General features: G+C 41.3%; 1 pseudogene; it reads right to left on the reverse strand.

Moving 5' to 3' along the window:
• LOC115478372 overlaps positions 1-25,760 on the reverse strand; it is a 64,343-nt pseudogene that overhangs the window by 16,552 nt on the left and 22,031 nt on the right.

Here is a 25,760-nt window from a genome sequence, read left to right on the forward strand (position 1 = left end):
GGTATTGTTTTCTTTACCTAACTGTAGATCTTTAGTTGACATGACAACATAATGCACTTTCAGATTTAGAAACTAATTTATTTTCTGTCATTTTCCTGTTCCCTCTCATGGAGAGGAGCTGTATTCCCATTAAATATAAAGGAATTATAGAATAATACGGTGGAGAAGATGTCAAGAGTAATTTCTTGCTTCACTTGTGGGTAAATCTTTTCAAGGTGAATAGAGCAGCACTGCCCTAAAATAAAATCAGTATTCTAGAAATGTGCATTCTCCGTGAATGTCTTCATATTCCAGTGACAATGACATCAGCGTGACCAAGTGTGACTCTTGGAATGAAAGATGATGTACTTACGTGGTTCTTGTTTCTAAAGGCTACCAGTTCCTACCAAATTGGTATGATTCAATGGTACATGGTAATAGGAGACCATGCACTACATATTTCTAATATCCCCCCCCCCCCCCCCCCCACACACACATATTAATGGAAACATAGAGATTTTATTTGGAAAGGAGAACTGAGCATAGGTTCCATTAGAAGTCTTTGTGGAAAATACTCAGATGTACTGCTTGCAATCATGGTTGAAAAATGGCTTACCACGGAAAGAACTGCATTCATATTCTTCCTTTAGGGCTTTTTAACCGTTCTGAATTCTTCACTAAGGATAACACTTTCTAATCTTTCCTTAAAGGCAAAAATTGTAAAATATCCTAGTTTCTCACAGAACAGCTTTCCTTTCTGCCCCCTACTTTGGGTATGCTGCACCAGTGGGTAACTTTTCTGGAAGCTGATGAAAATGAGATCAAGGGCCTCATTTAGGGCTCCTTTTACTAAGGTGCACTAATGGATTTAGAGCACGCTAACGATTAGCATATGCTAAAGTTACAAAGTATTACATTTAAAATAGATCAGAGAAACGTTTCTTCACTCAACGTGTAATTAAACTCTGAAATTTGTTGCCAGAGAATGTAGTAAAAGCAGTTAGCTTAGTAGGGTTTTAAAAAGGTTTGGATGGCTTCCTGAAGGAAAAGTCCATAGATCATTATTAAAATGGACGAGGGAAATCTACTGCTTATTTCTAGGATAAGCAGCATAAAATGTATTGTACTTTTTTGGGATCTTGTCAGGTACTTGTGACCTGGATTGGCCACTGTTAGAAACAGGATGCTGGGCTTGATGGACCTTTGGTCTTTCCCAGTATGACAATACTTATGTACTTAAGTTACAAATGGTAGTGATAAGTTAGTTCACTTTGATGAAAGGGATAGTACTGATGGTCTGTCACAGAGGGCTCCTTTCAACATTTTTGGAAACTGTATACAGGAAAGGTTTCCCTTTTTATAGATGGTAAAATATACATCTGGCTAGACACTCTGGAAAGCATGGAAAACAAGAGAACGTATCTAGAGAACCTTGAAGAACGGCCTAGAGTGTGGCCTTTAAGATCTAAATCTATAAATGCAATGAAATGCATTTTGGCTGCAAACAAACTCAAGGAATCTGTACAGCATAGGGGGTGACATTTTTCTATGTATGAAAGAACGATATCTGGAAGCAATTGTATCTGATGATCTTAAGACAGACAAATAAGATGATGGTAAAAGCCAGAACAATGCTTGGAAGCATAGGGAGAGGAATGGCCAGCAAGGAAAAGGAGGGGGTAGTATCTCTGTATAAGTCTCTAGTGAGACCTTATTTGGTGTACTGTGCACAATTCTGGAGATCGTAACTTCTAAAGAATATATACTGGATGGAGTCTGCCCTGAGTGCACCTACTAAAATGGTCAACGATCTTAATCACAAAATATATTGGGATAGACTTAAAGATCTAAATATATACACTTTGGAAGAAAAGTAGAATGGGGAAGATATGATAGAGAAATTTAAATTCTTGCATGGTACAAATGCACAGGAGGCAGGCCTCTCTCAATTAAAAGGAATCTCTGGAACAAGGGAATATGAAATGAGGGCGATGGGGGTAGACTCAGGAGTAACCTAAGAAAAATAATTCTTCATGGAAAGGTTGGTGGATGTGTGGAACAGCCTCCCAATGGCGGTGGTAGAGATAAGGAAAATATTTGAATTCAAGGAAACATAGGACAAGAAATGGGAATTACCGAGGAAGAGAAATGCATAGAGAGCTTAATAGATGGCATAGATGGGCAGAACACTTTATCTGCCATTATCTTATGTGTTTCTCTGTTGATGTGGTCATGGTATCGAGGGTGAAATTAAAGGCATAGCACGTGAAGCCTCTTTTTAACGTGCACATTATGTTTTCAAGTTGCATGCTACAACGATTTTACCATGACTGGTTCTGCATTGTGTGTACATGGTGACAAGAGACTTCAACCCTTCAGTTTCTATTCAATTTTATTTTTGCATACCTTGACACATCCTTAATTACAATGTTCAAATACTTAGAAATTTTAGCAATAGAAAAAGGTAATGTCAACTGTATTGTAATCAGTAAGCTATTTAGAGTTATCCAATCTCAAAGTTACGCTCAATTGCATAATTGCTTATAAAGACAGTCTGTTATTTTGTGTTCTAATCTTTTAATCAATAAATCTGACAGATTTTCATTTAGTCTAGAGTTTATTGAAAAACTTGTATCTATCCATACAGAACTAAAAAAATGAGTCTTTCAAAATGTCTGACCTGCTCTGTGGTTAGGTATCGAGCACAACAGCTGCTTGTCATGGCATGTTATCACTGACACATAATTCTTTAGGGGTAATTATTAGATGATGTATAGCCCACAGTAATTTGTCAGTATTTCAGCCTGAGAGCTTTAAGGAGGCACATATTTCCCTGAAGGGTTCCGTAGAGTAGGCTGACAACTTTAGTGTGTACTGATAAGACCTCAGATCTACCATGGAGATTGTTTATGGAAGAGGTGATGAAATGTTCAATGATCTTATGAATTGATCAATCAGCTGTCAAAGGGCTCATATAATAAAGCATGGTCATTTTAATGCACTTCTACATCAATCTTACCATGCATTTTTTGAACTTAAATTACTTCCTTTTGTAAACATGCTTTTAATCACAAAAAAAAAAAAGCATGGGACAAGCACATAGGATCTCTAGGAGAGAGGAAGAGATAATGGAGATAAGTAGTTGGTATTAGTGAGCAGACTGGATAGGCCATATGTTATCCACCGCAATGAAGGATTCTGTGAATGGTGCTCTATCAAATACCGATTAAATAAAATGTGGCATTTATCTGCTTTCATTTTCTACATTTCTATATTTAGATGTGCACTAATTGAGAAGTTAAAAAGTAAGCTAATTTTAGTGCACTTGTCATGCTAAAGCATGGTAATGACCAGCATATGAAATTATTTCAAGTTCAGTAAAGTATGCTGAAAATGAACTTGTAAAAACAATGTGCCATGCTAGGTCAGACCAAAGGTCCATTGAGACTAGTAAGTACCTGACAGGATCCCACAGGAGAGATCTATTCCTTGTTGTTCACTTCACACACCAAATCTACCAGGTTCATTATAGTATATGGACTTTCCTCCAGGAAGTTTTCAAAATTAATACAAAAATTCAGTTATGCTAAGCTGTTTTGACCAAATCCTCCATCAACAAAGTCTACATCTTGATTCCAAATCGACACTACTGCCCGGTTAGCCTGCTCACCCGGCATTAATTTTGAATTGGCAAGCTAACCAGGCAGTGGTGTCTATTTTCTAATGTGAGGGGCGTATCCGGCAGTAATTGGCAGCGCGGCCACATTAGCGCATGCTGCATGAGTGCCGCACGTGTAGTGCATGAACCCTTACTGCTAGGTCAGTGGGTTGCGGTAAGGGCTGAAGCAGTAAATAACCGTGCACAACTTTTAATTCTAGCGCACAGCCATTTACTGCCCCCACTGAAAAGCCCTTGTTCCCAGCCATATAAAAAAAATGCCCAGCACGCACCCAAAACTCATGCCCACACAACTGCAGGGAACTTGTACATAAGTACATAAGTATTGCCAAACTGGGAAAGACCAAAGGTCCATCAAGCCCAGCATCCTGTTTCCAACAGTGGCCAATCCAGGTCACAACTACCTGGCAAGATCTCAAAAAAGTACAAAACATTCTATTCTGCTTATCCCAGAAATAGTGGATTTTCCCCAAGTCCATTTAATAATGGTCTATGGACTTTTTCTTTAGGAAGCCGTCCAAACCTTTTTAAAACTCTGCTAAGCTAACCGCCTTTACCACATTCTCTGACAACGAATTCCAGAGTTTAATTGCACGTTGAGTGAAGAACAATTTTCTCCGATTCGTTTTAAATTTACTACATTGTAGTTTCATCGCGTGCCCCCTAGTCCTAGTATTTTTGGAAAGCGTAAACAGATGCTTCACATCTACCCGCTCCACTCCACTCATTATTTTATAGACCTCTATCATATCTCCCCTCAGCTGCCTTTTCTCCAAGCTGAAGAGCCCTAGCCGCTTTAGCCTTTCCTCATAGGGAAGTCGTCCCATCCCCTTTATTATTTTCGTCGCCCTTTTCTGCACCTTTTCTAATTCCACTATATCTTTTTTTGAGATATGGCAACCAGATTTGAACACAATATTCGAGGTGCGGTCGCACCATGGTGCGATACAAAGGCATTATCGGTGCGATACAAAGGCATTATAACATCCTCATTTTTGTTTTCCATTCCTTTCCTAATAATACCTAACATTCTATTTGCTTTCTTAGTAAAAGGACCCCTGAGTTAAGAAATACTTTCTCTGATTTGTTTTAAATCTGGTACCTTATACTATAACTTTCCTGGTGTATTCTCTAATACTAGTAAAAAAGGCCCGTTTCTGACACAAATGAAATGGGCGCTAGTAAGGTTTTCCTTGGAGTGTGTATGTTTGAGAGAGAGAGTGTGTGAGAGTGACTGTGAGAGAGAGAGAGAGAGAGAGTGAATGTGCGAGTGTGTGTGTGTGTGACAGAGAGAGAATGAGACTAGGTGCGAGTGTGTCTGTGAGAGAGAGTGTGTGTGTGTGTGAGCATGAGAATGTGTGCCAGGGCCACCCCCTCTCTCCCAGTTCCAGGGTCCCCCCTCCCTCCTGCCCTCTGAGTTCCAGGGTCGTCCCCCCTCCCTCCTCCCTCCGAGGTCCAGGGTTGTCGTCCCCTCCCTCCCTGCCTCCAAGTTCCAGGGTCGTCCCCTCCCTCCCTCCTTGCCTCCGAGTTCCAGGGTCATCCCCTCCCTGCCTCCCTCCGAGTTTCAGGGTCCCCTCCCTCCCCTGCATTATGCTCTCTCCTCTGCATTCATCCATATGCAGGCAACGTCCTCTGTGCCCTGCCTCCTCCATACATCCATGTGCAGCATCTCTCCCCTGCCCCCTCCACTCCCTCCGAGTTCCAAGCCCCCCTCCCTCCCCCCTCCGAGTTCCAGTGTCCCCCTCCCTCCCTCCCATTTCCAGGGTCCCATGGAACTGGGAGGGAGGGGGGACGGAGAACGTTGGAGGAGTGACGTCAGCAGGTGGTTACAATCCCAGTGACACATATTGGAACGTTGGAGGAGAACGTTGGAGGAGTGATGTCAGCAGGTGGTTACGATCCCAGTGAGACACATTGGAATGTTGGAGGAGCAAATTATTATATTAGGGGCATTAAAGCTATAACATGTGCTTAGTGCATGTAAAAATGCTTAACACAAAGCTCATTTTTGTGTGCATTAAGCACACATTCTCCCGGATTCTGTACAGCATGCCTAGAGATCAGCACTAAAATTGGATTCTATAACAATGCACATAACTTATCCAGCTTAACAAGCTAATGAGCGCTGATAACAGCACTTAACAAGCAATAATGAGCACTAATTGGCATTGATTAGAATTTAGGCACACAACTTGCTTAAGCGTATTCTGTAACGATCTGCGCCAAACGTCTAACGTGCGCAGGCAAAGGGTGTGTGGTTATGGGCAGGGAATGGACATTTCACGGATGTTCCAAAATGTACATGGCCAGTTATAAAATATGGCCCGGTGTGCCTAAATATACGCGCCGGGATTTATGCCACACTTTCGTTGGTGTAGATGGATGCACATAGATTTTGGTTGCTGAAGTGTCAGTTAAGCATAATCTATAACGCTGATTTTTTTTTTTAGGCACCATGTATAGACTCTTCCCCCATTATTTATATCTTTCCCGTGCTTATTTAAATCTGCATTATCCAGACTGTAATGGACTTTGATACAAATCTACTTATGCATCCAGCTTTTCATACATAAGTACACAACTGTGGAATGCTCTGCCCAAAGCTGTAAGATCTATCCGTAACCACCTTAACTTCAGGAAAATACTGAAAACCATCCTGTTTAAGAAGGCCTATCCCCCTGATCCAGATTAACTTTTACTTCCTGCGACACAGCTAAATATGGACAAAACTAGACTTTTATTATCACCCCCTCTTCATTGCTTGTAGCTTACACTTATGTTTCTTACCATGCTTTCTACTTTATTATGTATCTGTAATATTGAACCGGAGCTTTATGGTATTGTGTAAGCCACATAGAGCCTGCAACTAAGTGGGAAAATGTGGGATATAAATGTGTTAAATAAATAAATATTTTTTGACTGGCTGTGTCAGGGTGGAGAATGGGTATAGTAACATAGTAACTTAGTAGATGACGGCAGAAAAAGACCTGCACGGTCCATCCAGTCTGCCCAACAAGACAACTCATACGTGCTACATTTTGTGTATACCCTACTTTGATTTGTACCTGTGCTCTTCAGGGCACAGACCGTATAAGTCTGCCCAGCACTATCCCCGCCTCCCAACCACCAGCCCTGCCTCCCAACCACCGGCTCTGGCACAGACCGTACAAGTCTGTCCAGCACTATCCCTGCCTCCCAACCACCAGTCCCGCTTCCCACCACCAGCTCTGGCACAGACCGTATAAGTCTGCCCAGCACTATCCCCGCCTCCCAACCACCAGCCCCGCCTCCCAACCACCGGCTCTGGCACAGACCGTATAAGTGCCCAGCACTATCCTCACCTCCCAACCATCAGCCCTGCCGCCCAACCACAGGCTCTGGCACAGACTGTATAAGTCTGCCCAGCACTATCCCCGCCTCCCAACCACCAGCCCCTCCTACCAACCACCGGCTCTGGCACAGACCGTATAAGTCTGCCCAGCACTATCCCCGCCTCCCAACCACCAGCCCCGCCTCCCACCACCGGCTCTGGCACGATTGTACTGCTGCGGTATAAATGGCCTTAGCAAGCGGGAGAAACCCTCATAAAGACTCTCTAAGCAGCTTAGTAAAAGACCCCTTTGTTACTTTGTAACCATTTATGCCACATTTATTTTTGCACTGGTTTTTTTTTTTTTTTTTTAGCTATTGGGGGCACTGCCTATTATTCTCTTATTACATTGGAAGTCAACATTTTTTTTTTTTTTGCACAGCAGTTAAAAGTGCTGAGTTTAACCGCACTTGTTATTACGTTGGCTGCATTGGCTGAAATGGCTTTTATTGCTAGATCTGTTTTTTTTTTTTTTTTTTTTTTAATTTCCTTAATTAAAATAGGAACAGGGATGGCAGAGATGAGAAATTCTGATTGCAGGGAGTACATTAAGAAAGCTAATTTGCAGCACTAATTTATGTAGGCACTTCATAACATGACAGCATTTCTGCAGTGCTAGGTTTTAATGTAATGCCCACTCGGTTTCCTTATCAGCTGTTCGCCAGCAGCTATAAGCATAATTTTCTTCTTCGCTGCTTACCGGACACCGGCTTAACCAATTTAGCATAGTTTGGCTCACACTGACACTTCTCACTTTCTTAAAAACACTAAAGCTTCCCAAATTTGAAAATGTTTATAGTACGAGAATAATTTAAACCAGGTGCTTAAACTTCTTTCTTGTACTGCGCAACAGAAGGCTTATTTATTTTTCATTATACGCTGAGACAAAAACCCAGTATTTAACGGCGTGCCCATCTGTTTCAGATTTCAGGTTGTACTTCAGGTAGAGGGTGAAATGAATATTTTCACCTAAGAACCTCCTTGAACATGACAGCATAGGCTCCCCTATCGTTTATCATTCCTTCATTTTGACTGGAGTGGCTCATCTACAGCGATTTTAATGAAATTACATCCTTGTTATGTTCTCACAATTTAAATTAAAGGGCTCTCCTGAATGATCGTTTCGCAAGAGCAGAAATAATTATTGAGTTTTGTTGATGTTTATGAGTGCTCTGGCACAGGATATCACCATTTCAGATTACTAGGTTTTAGGCATAGGAACTAACTAGGTATGTGTGAAGCTATCAATCTGGGTAGCCTTGGAATGTAAAATAACAGTATTCCAGGGCCCTATTGGGGAGCAATGCTGTTTAAATTCTTTCCTTATATTTCCCAGCCTCCAACTGAATTATGTGCACTGTGAACAGGCCACAAGACACATACAGGATATAAAGAGCCATAGGACAGCAGCCTATTTCAATAATGTTGACGTCTTTTAATAGATAACAGAAATAGATGGATCTGTAGAGCTACATCTGTCAGTTACCGCGCAGTTTGTTTGCGTTGATGGATAGTTATTAGAGTACATGAATGACTCTACACCGAGCTTAGCCTTGATGATCCTGTTCCATTATTGTTACCCTGTCATCTCTTTATGCTCCTTTTGATTATTTACTTATGACTCAGCTCACCTCATAGCATATTCTAAGCCATGGCCATGACTTTTATGGAAGAGTTCTTTCTGAATCACAGTTATGATCAACAGTTTTTATTATATGGTAAAACAATGATCTAGCACGTAAACCTTTTCTCTGTGAAGACGTTAGAATTGTAGAATAAAATTGTTATGATATGCTTATAATTGTGCTGTTATTCCCAAGGGGGTTAGACTTATAAGCTATGTCTTGCTAAAATGTGAGAGGTACAGTGTTTGGACTGGTCCAGTCCTATGCACTGCTATATGGAGACCCTGGATCACCTGGGGCTGGGGATGTAGGGCAGCAGCATTTGCAGCCCTTAATTTGGGGGAGGGCAGAAGAATGACAGTCATTTAACAATAGCAACACATACTAGTTGGATGTTTGCATGTTACCGAGCTGAGGACTATTAGTTAAGCTAGAAGTGGATTGGGAAAGAATTCCTTCTGAAGTTGTGTATGAAGGCTCTTGGCACTGGATCCCAGCCCTTGCTCTGAAATAGAACCAGTGATGCTAAGAATGCAGGACCTTATTGTGTTTTTGTTTGCATTGATAAGGATTTTAAAACCAAAACACTCCCACACAATAAACAAAAGATATATGAAACAATTAAATGGAGTGACTTCAAAAGCAGCGAATTCAGATTTGTATGTATTCTAGAAGGAGCAAGAAGATGCAGAAATGGCTACCCACCAGAATTCTTGCCTCAAGTGAATATTGATGTACAGAGTAGAAGACACAAAGTGCCCTGATGTTTGTCTCAGTATTTGAAATTGCCATTGGCTTCTTGTGACACTCACTGCTGAGGAATTTTCTGTGCTCAGGACTGGAGTTCTAAAGTGGAACTGGATTGGCCACTGTTGGAAAGAGGATGCTGGGCTCGATGAACCTTTGGTCTTTCCCAGTATGGCAATACTTATGTGCTTATGTACTTATGGAACAGAGGCAAACACATGTTGGTACTGAAATCATGACCAAAGTGTTTGGTCATGATCTAAGATAAAAATTGTGTGCTAGCATGTGACGGGTAAATCTATAATCTAGGCACCCACATTTACAACTCCCTTGCATATGGAGGGGGAGGGGCAGAGGAGGAAAAGAAACGAGGGGGGGGGATAAGGTACTCCTGAAACCTGGAAGGTTCAAAAGACACCCATGAAGAGTAACTAAAAGCTAACGTGAAGAGCCAAGTTTTTAGAGTTGCTTTAAATTTGTCAAAGGATAGCTCACACCGAATCTCCTTCAGGAGCGAATTCCAGCAAGAAGGGGCTGCAAAAAATAAGGCACAATAATGTGTGGATTCCATACTGGCCTTTTTTGGACGGGGTAGAACCAGCTGATGATCATTTATTGAATGTAAGGTATGTGCAGGAGAGTAAGGAATGGTATGTGTCGAGAGATAGCCAGGAAGACCCAACCGAAATGTGAGGAATTTGAATTGAATTCTTTGTTGGACTGGAAGCAAATGAGAACTTTTCAGTATAGGCAAGGAATAATCGGAATGATGGGCATGGCAGAGGAGATGTCTAAGCTGAATTCTGCAGTGAATGTAGCTTTTTTAACCGGATGCGAGGGCAACCAAGGTAGATAATGTTGCAATAGTTGAGTCTTTTTAAATAGCTACATGCTAACGGCAAAACTAGTGTGTGACACAACAATGAACTGAAAAACAACCTAATGTTCGTATCTCTACCCATCAATATCAAAAACAATATTATTCACTTCTAATTAAATGGAGGAAAATACCTCAAATGTCCTGGCTGGGCGGCAAGTATAAAATCTTAATGCCAGCTCATACTGGACTCCGATCATATCATCGGTCAAAAAACCTCCAGATTTCCTACAGTTTAATTCTTCTGACTATTAATTATTTTAATTCTCAATCCTTTTTTAAAATTTTTGTTTAATTATATAAAAATTCACTGTGGCTGTAGAGCTCCTCACTTAATGCAAGTCCAACAGGGCTCCTCATTTAATCTAAATCAAATGCAAGACTTTTGACTTAATAAATGGCACTTAGCTTAATTCTTGACTCATACACCCAACAAGCTTCTTCAGGGGAATAAGTGCTTTCATGACTATTATCACATAGATGGCAGTAGAACTAGAGGACATAAATTGAGGTTGAAGGGGGGCAGACTCAGGACAGGAAGTATTTTTTCACTGAGAGGTTGGTGGATATGTGGAATGCCCTCCCACGGGAGGTGGTGGAGATGAAAATGGTAATGGAATTCAAACATGCGTGGGATAAACACAAATGAATCCTGTTTAGAAGGAATGGATCCATGGAATCTTAGCGGAGATTGGGCGACGCCGGTAACTGGGAAACAAAATGGGAGCTGGGCAGACTTCTACGGTCTACGCCCTGATCATGACTGAATAGATAGGGATGGACTGGAGTGTAAATTTTAAGGGGCTTCGATGTTAGCTTCAGAACTTAGTACAAGAACAGTACTGGGCAGACTTCTACGGTCTGTGCCCTGAGAAAGGCAGGGACAAATCAAACTCGGGTATACGTATAAAGTATCACATACCATGTAAAATGAGTTTATCTTGTTGGGCAGACTGGATGGACCATACAGGTCTTTATCTGCCGTCATTTACTATGTTACTATGTTATACTAGTCTTCTATGGCGTTTCTCTGGCTGCGTGACGCCAACTTTTCAAAATCAGAAGAATTAAACTATAGGAAATCTGGATGTTTTTTGGCCAATGATATGATCGGAGTTCAGTATGAGCTGTCATTAAGATTTTATACTTATCACCCAAGGGCAGAGATACGAACATTAGGTTGTTTTTTTAGCTCATTATTGTGTCAACGACATTGAAGTTTGCTGAAATAAAAGTCTATATATTGATTTTGAACAAGAAAATTAGTGTGTGGTCATTAATTCAGAAAATGGAAAAATCAACCATTTTCCAGCTGTGCTAAAAATAGCCTTAGCACACAGGAAAGGCCTGTATAAGGACTCGCTAAGGCCACTTTTTAGCACAGCTTAGTAAAAGGACCCCATAGTGCATATTTACAAGGGGGCATACACATGGGTGATGCATTGGCCAGACCCCCAGGCACAGAATACTTACTCTAAGTTACATGTGTCCCTGTGACATGTAGGCACTGCACTTATGCAAAGTGTCTGGTTGTTGCAACTGTGGGCAGGTAGAACCTAATGTAATGTAGGGTTAGATTCAGTAAATGGTGCTCAAAAATTGGCACAGAAAAAAAAATCAGTGCTCAACACTATTCTGTAATATTGAATGCCAATTCTGGCACCCAGATTTGGGGGACCAGGACTTGCACCTGCTGAAACCAGGTGTAATTTCTGGTGCCAAATTTGGGTGCGTATCCCCAGTATTCTGTAATGCTGCGTGCAAATTTTAGGGACGTCCATGACCCGCCCATGCTGTCACCCCCTATTGGGCTGTGTGCTATGGGATATGGGCGTACATTGTTAAAGAATAACAGATAGCAAAATGTGTGCGCCAAATCAAATTGGTGCCAACTAGTACTCAATTATTGACGCTGATTGGTTTGTTTGGCTCAGATCTTAAATTGGCGCCAAATATCGGCGCCCAATTTTGGATGCCATTTATAGAATCTGGGGTTCTGTTACAGAATAGACTTCTACTGTGCATCCTTGGCGCATCCAAATGGAAATGCGCACTTATATACGTTTTCTAAAGTATTTATCTGCTTAAATAAAACAATGAGTTCAACTTGTGAAGGTGTTATTGTATTTTTATTAAATCTGGAAACATGATATACGAGTTATTGTATACGGAGATGATTATGATATATCCTACACTGAAGAAGATTATGAGCATGAATCACTTCAAGTTATTGAAAGGTATAGCAATACATTTTCTACCTCTCTTCCGCCTTTTGTTGATAAAGGAAATATATTGTTACCATGTCCATGTCAGTTTTGCATTTTATGTTTCACTATTCAGATGGATTTCAGTAAATGGAATGGAACAATATTGTGATACAAATGAGACATTAAATACTAGCCATCTAAGCCTTTGATACCTTTGTAAATTTTGCCTTTTTTTAAATGATCATAAAATAGATTGGACCAGAAATATTCATTATGTCTGTAAATATGAGAGATACAAGTCACTCATAGAAATGAAATAAGGTGTCAGAAATAATTACCTGCTCATCCTACTAACGAGCTATAGGACAGCATGTGATGCTTGCTGTAATAGAATTGGGTTTTTACGGTGCTAGGGATGTACACAAGAAAACACTGTTGGGTTTTTCTCGGTTCATTTGGCATTTGGCCTACGTTTTCAAAGCTTTTTCAGTTTGTTTCATGTTAATACCCAATTTGCACACACAATTTAATTACATAACCCAATTAGTGACAATAATTGACTTTTTAACAAGCAATTATTGGCACTAATTAGATTTAACTAGACCTTATGGGCCAGATTCTATATAGCGCGCCTAGAGATCCACGCTGAAATCCAAGCATATCCTATAACAACGCATATAACTTCATTGGCTTAACAAGCAATTTTAACAGCACTTAACAAGCAATAATAAGCACTAATTGGTAATAATTAGAATGTGAATGTATAACTCGCTAAGCATATTCTATAACACAGTGTACCTAAGTTCTAACATGCGTAGACAAAAAAGGGTTATGGGCAGAGAAATGGGCGTTCCAAAATTTAAGCACTTAGTTATAGAATATGTCCCAGTGTGTGTAAATCTACGCATAGGAACTAAGCGTATTCTATTTACAGTGTGCAAATCTAAGCAGCACTTATAGAATACTCTTATTTGGAAATGTTTACTGTGCGGATTTTTTTAGGCGCCATATATAGAATCTGGCTCTTTGTGTGGAAATTGAGGCGTGGCTGGCACACCTAAATTTTACACATGGCCCAAAAAAGAGGCATAGAAATGGGAGGGTCATGGAAGTTTTGGGGCAGTTTGGGGGGGTGTGGTTTTGAGTTACATGCATAATTGTAGAATACGGGGGATCCGCACATAAATTTAGTCATGGGCATTTGCACCATGTTTTTGTTGGTGTATATGGTGGCACATAAATTTATGTGTGATCCCTGGGGATAAAGCGCTATTATTATTTATGCTTTTGTACCCCACATTTTCCAGTCAGGTTGTTGGTTCAATGTGGCTTATAGTTTAGTACAGCTGCGCTTCTGTAAACTGTGCCTAACTTAAGCACGGTTTATAAAATAGTGCTTTTTTTGCCACATGCCAATCCGGAAGTAGTGCCAGGCTACCTCAGGAGCCTGGCGGTAGTTCCCACCTCCAGCATGTGCCTTTTCTGGCTCTACAAAAATATTTTCTATTTTTGTAGCACCAGTGCTTACCCAGCAGTAATTGGGCAGTGGTTACTGCCAGGTTAGTGAGGGAGCCCTTACTGCCATCTCAGTGGGTGGCGGTAAGTGCTCCCCCGAAATGGTCATGTGGTCAGTGGTTCACTTACTGCACAGCCATTTCTTTCTTTTTTCTTTTTAAATAGACAGCCTTTTACCTGATGCCATAAAAGGGAGCCTCAGCGCGCATCAAAAATATGCGCTGATGCTAGCGCAGGCCCCCTTTTATCGCAGCTTAGTAAAAGGACCCCTGGCTGCACTTGAATGAATGCACATTCCTTTTTGACACATTTCCTACCCTACCGGAAATAAGAATCAACAAACAAGCTGTAGGCAGTATTTCTTATTACTGCTGACTTATTGCATTTATGATTAGTTTCAACTGCGCTGTTTCTTCATCGAGCTACAAATGGAATCCTTAGATCTTTAAAGTGAGTTACAGATTTATTAAGGGGAACTTTTACTAAATCGAGCTAAAATTTGCAGTTACCGCGGCTTTAATGCAAGATTTTACTGTGTGATAGCTGAAAATTTAACGTGAGAGCTACGGGGGGCATTCTCACTAGGTTTTATTTCAGGTCATATGTTTACATTCAAATTATTGTGCAGTACCTGCGCTCAGGGGATCTTCTACTAAGCTGCAGTATTTTTTTTAGCATGTGCTACATGTACAATCTGATTGACCTTCCAGCCAGGAATCTCTCTAGATCTTCTCGAACGTATCTAAACTTACATCTTCCCAACTGTAAAGGAATCAAGTACAAAACATATTATGCATCCAATTTCTCCGTTATAGGTAGCAAGCTCTGGAACACCTTACCAAGATTGATTCGAACAGTCAATAACCATTTACCCTTCCGGAAGCTGCTAAAAACTTACCTCTTCAAGCAAGCCTACACAAAGGACTTGACTTCAATTTAGATCCTTCTGCGCCTCCCGGATCCGGCCTTATGATACGCTTCCTCTTTTACCCCTTTTTGATTTCATCCCTCTTCCAGCCATCATTATACATTCTTCCTTAATTATACGGGTGTCAGCAAATATTCAACCGGGACCCACATAACTGTCTTATGCAGGCCAAGTTGAATATTGTTTGGGATCCATATACACTCAAGTAGCCAGTGCGATTACATAGTAACATTGTAGATGACGGCAGATAAAGACCTATACAGTACATCCAGTCTGCCCAACAAGATGAACTCATTATATTTGATACTGTATACCAGACCTTGATTTGTCCTTGCCATTTTATCATCCTCACTTTAATATTCCCTTAGCCCTTATTTGTCCTGTTTGTCTGGCCTAATTAGATTGTAAGCTCTGTTGAGCAGGGACTGTCTCTTCATGTTCAAGTGTACAGCGCTGCGTACGTCTAGTAGCACTATAGAAATGATAAGTAGTAGTAGTAGTCTTGGGATTCCGGAATCCTGCTACTCTTTCGGATTCTGCACGGAATCTTGCTACTCTTTGTCCTTATCCCTTATTTGTTCTGTCTTTTCATGTTCAAGTGTACAGAGCTGCATACGTCTAGTAGCGCTTTAGAAATGATAAGTAGTAGTAGTAGTAGTAGCATTTGAAAAAGGCTCGCCTCCTGTATATTGACGTCACACAGACATACATAAAGGCGTTCTAAACATTTGTGCACACAATGGTGGTAAAGTTTAGTGCATATGTTAAAGAATTCTCCCATTGTATCAAATAAATGTAATGAATTAGGGGTCCTTTACTAAGCAATGGTAAGTACTAATGCATGCTTACTGCAGCAAAAAATGCCTTACTGCAGGGAGCACTCTGAGGGTGTTTTTGCAGTCAAAGAGCGGGTGAGTTCTGTGTTACTGAGTAAGGGGCCCTTTTTCTAAGCTGCATAAGTGTCCTCGCTTGCCTAACGCACGCCAAAATGGAGTTACTACATGGCTACCGCATGGCCCTTGCAGTAATTTCATTTTTGGAATGCGTCCGCTACTCACGCCTGAAACATATTTTTTATTTTCTGGTTTGTGTCAGCTACGCATGTCAAGTGGCATTTGGCTTGCATTTACCACCACAAGTGGAACAGGTAGGGAGGGGATGGGCCTGGGTCCACCTGTCTGAAGTGCACTGCACCCACTAAAAACTGCTCCAGGGACCTGCATACTGCTGTCATGGAGCTGGGTATGACATTTGAGGCTGGCATAGAGGCTGGCAAAAAATGATTTTTTTTGGGTGGGAGGGGGTTGGTGACCACTGGGGAGTAAGGGGAGGTGATCCCTGATTCCCTCCAGTGGTCATCTGGTCAGTTGGGGCACTTTTGGAGGCTTGATCCTAAAAATAAATGTGTTACAAGAAATATTTAACTTGGGGAAGTTGCTCGGAGCATTCGCTAATATTTATAAGTTTTAAGATATATTTTGGTTAATTCTCCACCAATTACCTATTAAGGTAATAAGATTCACAATTATAATGACTTAAATATTATATTTTGTGTTTACATTAACCTGCACTGCATAAGATTTAGGAGCTTGTGCTCAAAGCATGGCACTAAGTTTTTAAAAGCGACCATACTACCAGAACATAAAAAGAAAGAGCATATAATTAGCTTTGAAAGATTTATTACATTACAGGTTTCAGTAATTGCAGCAAAAGGTAGTCTTAAGGATCTTGGAACAGAGAATTTGTTCTTTAAAACAACAAGGTAACAGGTTTAAATCAGGTTAACTTACAAAAAGTCCTTGTTGTCCAGCTGATTGATGAGCAGCATGAGGTAAGAGGAGCCCATGGATTCTGCAGTCAGTGATGAAGAGAAGTGCAGCAGAAGAGCAGAGAAGTCTGTCTGGAGATGCCTGCCTGTTTAGCTGAGCGATGAGCACATGGTGGCAGGAGGAGACAGAGTCTGTGGCAGTAGCAGGGCTTCAGCAGAGGAGAAGGATCTGGGCTGCAGCCGAAGAGAAGTATCTGCCTCTGAGGGAAACAGCTTCTGCTTTTTATACTGTTAGTTTGCAGGGAAATATGGTCGCATGTCCCTGGGCATTTGCTTCCTGGTTGCCCTGACTCTTGGGTAATTGCAAAGCATTATGGTCCCGGGTGTGCTGGGAAATGTAGTTGTAACATGATCACATTATAAGTCCTTTTCTTTCTACACATGGGCTGGTGTCTTCCTGTCTGATAGCTGATGGGAGGGGGCAGATATACATCTGATAAGATTTATCTGAGGTAACCAGCAAATGGTCTTGTTTATGGTTTCCTCTGAGTCCTTTGTCTTCAGTAGCTGGATTTACACCTTCCCAGTCCCTCTGTCTGCAGTTGTGTTTGATCTTTGGAGATGTCTTGGTGACCCACCCAGTCAGCTTTTGTTACCAGTCCTTTTAGGTGGGAGGGAAAGGAAGTTATATCTCAAGCAGTGCCTTTTGTCTTTGTTAAGTGTTCCCAAAGGGAGGGGGAAAGAGGGACTTGGATGAAAGGCAGACCAGTTTATAATGATTCTGTCCCAATAAGCCTTTAAAAGCTGTATTTATATTGGTACCTGATCCAGCAAAATCAATAATTCTGCTACATATTTAATTCTGACGTTTTAAACTCATATCATCACAAAGGACCAAGTGAAGCCGGTCAAGTGCTCATCAGAACCGGCCTTCTTTTTCCATTATCAGCCGAAGCTGGCCATCTCGTAACCATGCTCCTGTCCTGCCTCCTGTACCCTGCCGAAACGCCCCCTTTAACTTTGGCCAGCCCTGCGACGGAAAGCAGTTGGAGCGGCCAAAATTGGCTTTTCGATTATACCGATTTGGCCGGGTTTTAGGAGATGGCCGGCCATCTCCCAATTTGTGTCGGAAGATGGCCGGCCATCTCCTTCGAAAATAAGCAGGTTAGTAAACAGGGCCCTAAGTATGTTAAAATAAAAATTTTAAAAAGACTTTGTTTGAGGGAGGAGGGTTTTTGACCCATGATTACAACAGTTGCTAAAAGCTTATTACTTGGACCTGTCATTGACAATGCTGGTTGAAATTCTTTGTGATGTATGAGGTCTTTTTCCTCCTGTTCGAAGTGAGTAAACAGGCAAAATTAACGTGAGGCCATTAATAAGGAAAATATAAAAATTGTACATTTTACCCTGGCAGTAAAAATGGCCTTAGTGCACAGGAAGGACTCATGCAAGGTGCACTAATACCACTTTTTACTAAAGTTTGGTAAAAGGGCCCCTTTAACCCATTTGTGCCCAATGTTCCCATATGGGAACAAATCAATGTTCCCATATGACTTATTATGGGAACATTGGGCACTAACGGGTTAATTTCAAATGAAATACAGTAGATGTAATTTTTTTGTGACGAAAAAAAGTACAAAATAAGCAAAATCAAAGGTTTACATTCTACATAATAAAAACCCCTAACACACTGAATAAACATTAAGCCTTGATGAAGGACCACAACATTCACAGAACATCCAGGAATATGCATGCCAATCCTTTGAGACATTGATTTGAAAGCAAGAAGGTTACATATATTTGTTTGTTTTTAACATATTGAGAAGGAGTATAATCTGTTTGCATATTATCTTTTCTGGGCTGTCTTTTAATTAACATTTTTCAAGTTTAGGGCATTCCACATGAGACCAACTGTTTATGCACATTGAATAATAAAACATTTAGAATCAAGATTATAATATTTGGCTAAATGCTAGTGAAATGAATTATAGATAGGAACCTTGAATTAGCAGAAGGCAGGTTTTTTGCTTTCAAGAGAAGGTCTTAATCATGATCAAAATGGTTATTGTAATCAACTGGTCTAAATAAATGTGGGATATCAGTGAAAACATTTTTCTGTTTTGGAAACCTCCTTTCTTTTTTTTTCTTGGGCAACAACAACCATATCTGAAACAACTAATTATTACCTGAATTGGTTATTACTCTGTTTTACCATTAACTTTCTCTTTGCTTCATGTACAATTCTCATTCATAATAGATTTTTTTTTAAATGTTAAACTTTCATAGCTATCCCAGTATGTTTTTGATACTGTATTGTACAATTGGATTCTTACAACAAATTACCCAGCCGCTAACTGTGGGTATTCACTGGAGGATAGCCAGTTACCTTCCACTGAATATCGTTGGATAGCCAGTTAAGCACTTCTTAAAACGGTCAGCATTTGTTCTGACCGGTTAAATAGCACTAAATGTCGGGTGGAGTAGGTTTTCGGTGGGTTTTGGGGGGGGCTGACACTTTACACCACAAGTTTAACAGTTAGAATGAATTATGGACCTGGGTCCCCTTACCCACAGTGCACTGCACAGACCACTAAGCTACTCCAGGGACCTGCTTCCTGCTCTAATAGGACAGGCCATAACATCTTAAGCTGTCATAGAGGCTGGTAATATGGCCTTACGGAGTTTAAGGGGGGGTTTGGACAGATTCCTGAGGAAAGTCCATTGAACATTATTACAAAAAAATGGGGAAATTATTATTTTTTTTTTGGGGGGGGGGGGGGGGGGGGGGGTTGCCAGGTTCTTCAAGCCTGGATTGGCTGCTGTCAGAGACAGGATGCTGGGATGGATGGACCCTTGGTCTTTTCCCAGTATGGCGGTGCTTATGTGCTGTGCTTTCACATCTTTAGGGGGGGTGGGAGGGGTCAGTGGACTACTGGGGGAGTAAGGGGGGGGGGGGTCATTCCTTTATTCCTCCAGTGGTCATCTGGTTACTTAGGGCACTTTGTTGGTAGTTGTTATTAAAACAGGTCTAGCTCAAAACATTGTAGTTTTAGTCTGGATGTTTTGGTTTTGTTCCTTTATGGCAGAAAAAACGTCCAAGTGTTAGGAATGCTGTAATCTAACCCCCAACATGCCCCTTCTGATTTTGAGCATTGCAGACAAAATGCATAAGCTAAACGTCTGCAACATAGGTTTTGAAAATAGTGATTTGAACATTTTGGCAAGCAAAACGTCCAAATGCTTGCTTCATGCCACTTTTTAAATATTTTTTTTTCTTTCGAAAATGAGCCCCATAGCCACATTTTGCCAAACGTTTTGCTTCAGTTTTAGGTGTTGTATGATCATATCTCCTTGCAAAGCTCCAGTGATCTGGAATCACCTATTTCAGCTGAAGTTTTGACTGTTTTTTTTTTCGCCTTGAATGCCCCGCCCACCCTCACTTGTAATGGCTTTTGGCAATAACTTGAATTTGAGAAGGGAAATAAAATTGTGTGCCTAGCTAATATTTTACTCCTGCAGTAAAAATGGCCTTAGCACATGGGAATGTCCCATGTAAGCATGTGCTAAGGCCACTTTTTACTGCAGTTGGTAAAAATGCACCTTAGTAATGCAACGTTAATTTAAAAAAATTGTAATGTGCTGGTTAGCGTGTGCAAACTGGCAAAATACTGCAAAATGCTAGATTGTGTTTCTGTGGTAACCATGTGCTAACCATGTGTTAAGGGCTTACCCCCTAATTCTATAAAAGTTGTAAAAAATTGCATACACAACTTCGGGTACGCTCTCAAATTGCATGTGCAATTTAATTGGATAATGAGCTAATTAGCGCCAATAATTTTTCTTTTTAACAAGCAATTATTTACACTAATAGATTTAAGTGGCATTTATGGATGTAAATTTAGGTATGGGATCCGTGCCAAAAATTTACGTGTGATCTGAAAAGGGGGCACAGAAATGGGAGGGTCATGGGTGGAATGGGGGCATCCTAAAGCTAATGTGCATTATCCTATATAATAAACGCACCTCCAACATTCTGAAGCTGACTGCATGGCTGAGGCATTCCTGCTCTCTGTATCCATCTCCTGAATTGACATCACGTACTTCCGGGTCATCACAAGCAGAAATGACCAACCACACGAGGTTTCTCAGCTTCAGAATGTTGGAGGTGCATTCTATTAAATAGGATTGGTCAGTTCCTTGAAGCACAGCCAGAGCTCAGCTTCTTGCACAGTAATGCTCAGACACAGAAACAGGGGGGGGGGGGGGGGGGGGGGGGAGGGGGGCTGACATCAGAGAGAGGGAGGGAGGGGGGCCTGACACCAGAGAGGGGGGGGGGGGAGGTATCTCTGTCACACACACACTCACTCTCTCTCTGTCACACACTCACTCTCTCTCTCACACAGTCAATGTCTTTCTTTCTCTCACTCTCACACACTATCTCTCACACACTCCACATCTCACACTGTATCACATTCACTCTCTATGTGTCACACAGTCACTCACACACTCTCTTGGTCTCATACACTCAGTCTCACAGAGAGTCTGTGTCTCACACACACTCTTTCTCTCGCACACACTGTGTGTGAAACACACTCTCTCTCTCTCACACTGTGTCTCACATACGCACTTGCACACACTCTCATTCTCACACACACACTCTCTCTCTCTCACATACATACTCGCACCCAGGCTCACTCTCTCTCTCACACACACACTCGCACATTCACTCTCTCTCTCACACACAGTCACTCTCACATACACTCTCTCAAATATACACACTCCGAGGAAATTCTTGCTAGCGCCCTTTTCATTTGTGTCAGAAACGGGCCTTTTTTACTAGTTATAGAATAATAAGGATACATTTGCTCCATGTTCCACGCCGAAGTTTAGCCATGATTCCCGGGTATAAGCGCTATTCTATAAACTGCACCTAACTTTAAGCATGAGTTATAGAAGAGCGTCTATTTCAGCACTGATATTTTTGGCATCATATATAGAATCTAACCTTTATCACCCTAGTAAAAGGGTTGTTATTTGGTACTGACAGGGGTCATCCATAGACTTTCAGCAGCAGTATCTGGATAGTGCTGTTGAAAATCATTACAGTCCACACTGGATAGCACTGGGGTGGTATAGAGAGTGGTAAATTATCTAGGTAACTAGCCAGCTCATTTTCCAAAGTGATCGCCGGCCATCTTCCGACACAAATCGGGAGATGGCCGGCGATCTCCTGAACCCGGCAAATCGGTATAATCGAAAGCCGATTTTGGCCGGGTTCAACTGCTTTTCGTCGCGGAGCCGGGGAAACATCAAGGGGGCGTGTCGGTAGGTAGTGAAGGCAGGACGGGGGCGGGACGGGTGCGTGCTCACAAGATGGCCGCTTCGCCCGATAATGGAAAAAAAAGCCAGGCTTGACGAGCATTTCGCCGGCTTTGCTTGGTCCCTTTTTTTTCACGACCAAGCTTCAAAAAGGAGCCCCACTGACCAAATGACCACCGGAGGGAATCGGGGATGACTTCCCCTTACTCCCCCAGTGGTCACCAACCCCCCCTCCCACCCAAAAAAACAACAAAAAAATTTTTTTGCCAGCCTCTATGCCAGCCTCAAATGTCATACCCGCTCCCTGATAGCAGTATGCAAGTCCCTGGAGTAGTTTTTAGTGGGTGCAGTGCACTTCAGACAGGTGGACCTAGGCCATCCACCACTACCTGTTACACTTGTGGTGGTAAATGGGAGCCTCCAAAACCCACTGTACCACATGTAGGTGCCCCCCTTCACCCTTTAGGGCTATGGTAATGGTTGTAGAATTGTGGGGAGTGGGTTTTGGGGAGGATTTGGAGGCTAAACAACCAAGGGAAGGGAGCTATGCACCTGGGAGCTATTTTTATTTTTTTTTTAAATTATTTTTAGAAGTGCCCCCTAGGGTGCCCGGTTGGTGTCCTGGCATGTGAGGGGGGGCCAGTGCACTACAAATGCTGGCTCCTCTCATGACCATATGCCTTGGATTTGGCCGGGTTTGAGATCGCTGGCATTATTTTCCATTATGGCCGAAAACCGATGCTGGCCATCTCAAACCCGGCGAACTCTGACATTTGTCCGGGCCCAACCGTATTAGCGAAGAAGAAAAGATGGCTGGCCATCTTTTTGAAAATACGGTTGACTCCGCCCACTTGCCCGCGCCGGCCCCGAAGATGGCTGGCCAGCTATTGGGCCGATGCCGTTCGATTATGCCCCCCCGATGTTATTCAGGGCGTTATCCAAACAACTTAGAGGACCTTTTACTAAGGTGCGCTGAAAAATGGGCCGCGCTAGTATAGGCGCATGTTTTGGGCGTGCGCAGATCCATCTTTCAGTGCGCCTATAAAAAAGGCCTTTTTAAAATTTTTGCCAAAAATGGACGTGTGACAAATTAAAAATTGGCGCGCCTCCGTTTTGGGTCTCAGACCTTACCGCTACCCATTGACTTAGAGGTAAGGTCTCACGCATTAACTGTGCAGTAATCATCTACGCCTGGTTTCTACTGCGCACTGGAAAAATAAAAATTATTTTCTGGCGCGAGTAGCGTACGTGTGTCAAAAATGAAATTACCACACGGGCCACGCGGTAACTTCGAATTGACACATGTTAGGTGCATGGGTGTCTACACAGCTTAGTAAAAGGGCCCCTGTCTGTAGAACTTAGGACAAAAAGATAGCTATCCTAAATTGTCTGCATAGTTATAGGATAGTGGCCCAAATTATCTGGATATTCAGTGCAGCTATTTGGATGGGGGATTGTGCTGAATATCTGAGAATATTTCAAACATTGCAGCTAGTGTTTAATAGAAACATTGACCATGGAGTACAAATATTGACCCACACATTTTTTAGATTGACATTCAAACCAACATGTACAGTATATGCAATTAAAAAAACATAAAAATAGAATAAAATGTAATATAAGATAAAAATAACAGTGATAATCGACAACAAATTCCCGTAAAACTGAACCTCTCAGCCTCATCAGTTTAGCCCTTCTCAGACGTGATGTGAGCTATTAATTCTATATCTGCTTTATGGTGAAAAACATTGATTAGGCTTTCACCTCCTTCATTTTGGGTTACCATTCTTTGCCTGCTTTTATTCTGGCTTCTATTTCTCTGTACAGCTGCCAACATTTCATCTTGCTTGTCCTTTCCCACACTATTACAGTTTCATAAATTGAGTAGCAGGGGTTGCATTTATGAGCAGTCGTTTATAGTTGTCATCACAGGAGACCAAGTGTAATCTCTGCAGTCCATTTTGTTGCGGGGGCCTGGGCTAAGGGTCCTCAGCTTGCTGTGTAGCCTTCACTTGGGTTTCTTACAAGGAAGAGAATAATGTGACTGTTGTACTGACAGAAACAGCCAACTGCTCGGTTTTGAGACTGAGAATCGTGTTGACTCAAAAGCATTCAGGGAAAACATGAACTGATATAACTAGAAAGTTTGGTGGCAGGGAAATATTCTCTTCATGGAGAATTAGTGTTAAGACTTGCATATTCTGCTGATATTATAATACTGGCAAGTAAATCCTATTTTCTCAAGTATAGAATCTTCTGTACTGAATAATTTGTCAAAAATGCACAAATAAGAATCACGCGAAAAACACAACTAAGAAGATGTTCCACTCTATGTGGAAATTAAAAAGAGTAGGACCTTTCTTCCTAAGGTCAGTTTTTCGCAACCTGATACAATCTATGGTGCTCAGTCACCTAGACTACTGCAACGCACTTTACGCCGGCTGCAAAGAACAAATAATCAAGAAACTTCAGACAGCCCAGAACACTGCAGCTAGACTCATATTCAGTAAAACAAAATACGAAAGTGAAAAACCCTTACGAGAGAAACTACACTGGCTCCCACTTAAAGAGCGAATCACGTTCAAAATATGCTCCTTAGTCCACAAAATCATTCACGGAGATGCACCAGCCTACATATCAGACCTGATAGACCTACCACCTAGGAATGCCAAAAGATCATCCCGCACATTCCTTAACCTGCACTTTCCTAACTGCAAAGGTCTGAAATACAAACTAATGCACGCGTCAAACTTTACTTACTTGAGCGCACAGTTATGGAACGCATTGCCACGCAACTTAAAAACGATCTACGAACTAATGGACTTCCACAATCTCTTTAACATGGCATACCACAAAAATCAACCAATGTGAATGTACACAACTCCCCCACATATAGTCAGAACTGTTTTACAATATATGCTTGTTATATTACTACCACTATCATGTTACAAAAATTCCTGCTGTAATACTAATTATCTATTTTCTAATATACTTCCATTATTCACAATGTATTGTAAGCAACATTGAGCCTGCAAAGAGGTGGGAAAATGTGGGATACAAATGTAATAAATAAATAAATAAATAAATAAATAAATAAATAAGAGAGATGAACAAATTTACCTTAGATGGTCACTGAGACAATGTGACTACAGATTTTTCCCATTGGCAGTAAATGAAAGGTTAGGCATAATAATAGGCATCTCGGAGAGGGAAGATAATCAAAGAGGCTTCTTGATACCTGTATACAAATATCGACATTGGCCAACTTGGTGAAGGGGTGTTGCTATATGTTAAGAATGACAGAGTCAAAGAAGCTAAACATTCTACTGGAAACAAAATGCAATGTGGAATTATTATGGATAGAAATTCCATGTGTGATGTGGAGGAGCAAATCAATTGGGGTATTCTACCATCAATTTGAACAGGATGACGAGACTGACAGTGAAATGGTAACAGATTTTAGATAGGCTAACAAATTTGGTAATACAACAATAATAGGTGATTTTATTGATCTTAAAATAAAAAAAATTAACTACTCAAACCAACCTCTTAAGCACTCTCCCTTAACCGATCATAATATTACCAAAAACAAAACCCCAAAACTAAAAAAAAAAAGCCCCTTTCTAACAAAACCTCAATCAAGTGGAGAAAGAGCTCTGTAAAAAAATGTTTTTCTAACCACAATGCAGTTGCGTTAAGATTGGAATCATATAACCATTGGTCAGAAAAAAAAACTGCAGTTG

This window comes from Microcaecilia unicolor, chromosome 10 (genome assembly GCF_901765095.1).
Source record: "Microcaecilia unicolor chromosome 10, aMicUni1.1, whole genome shotgun sequence".
Taxonomy (NCBI): Eukaryota; Metazoa; Chordata; class Amphibia; order Gymnophiona; family Siphonopidae; genus Microcaecilia; species Microcaecilia unicolor.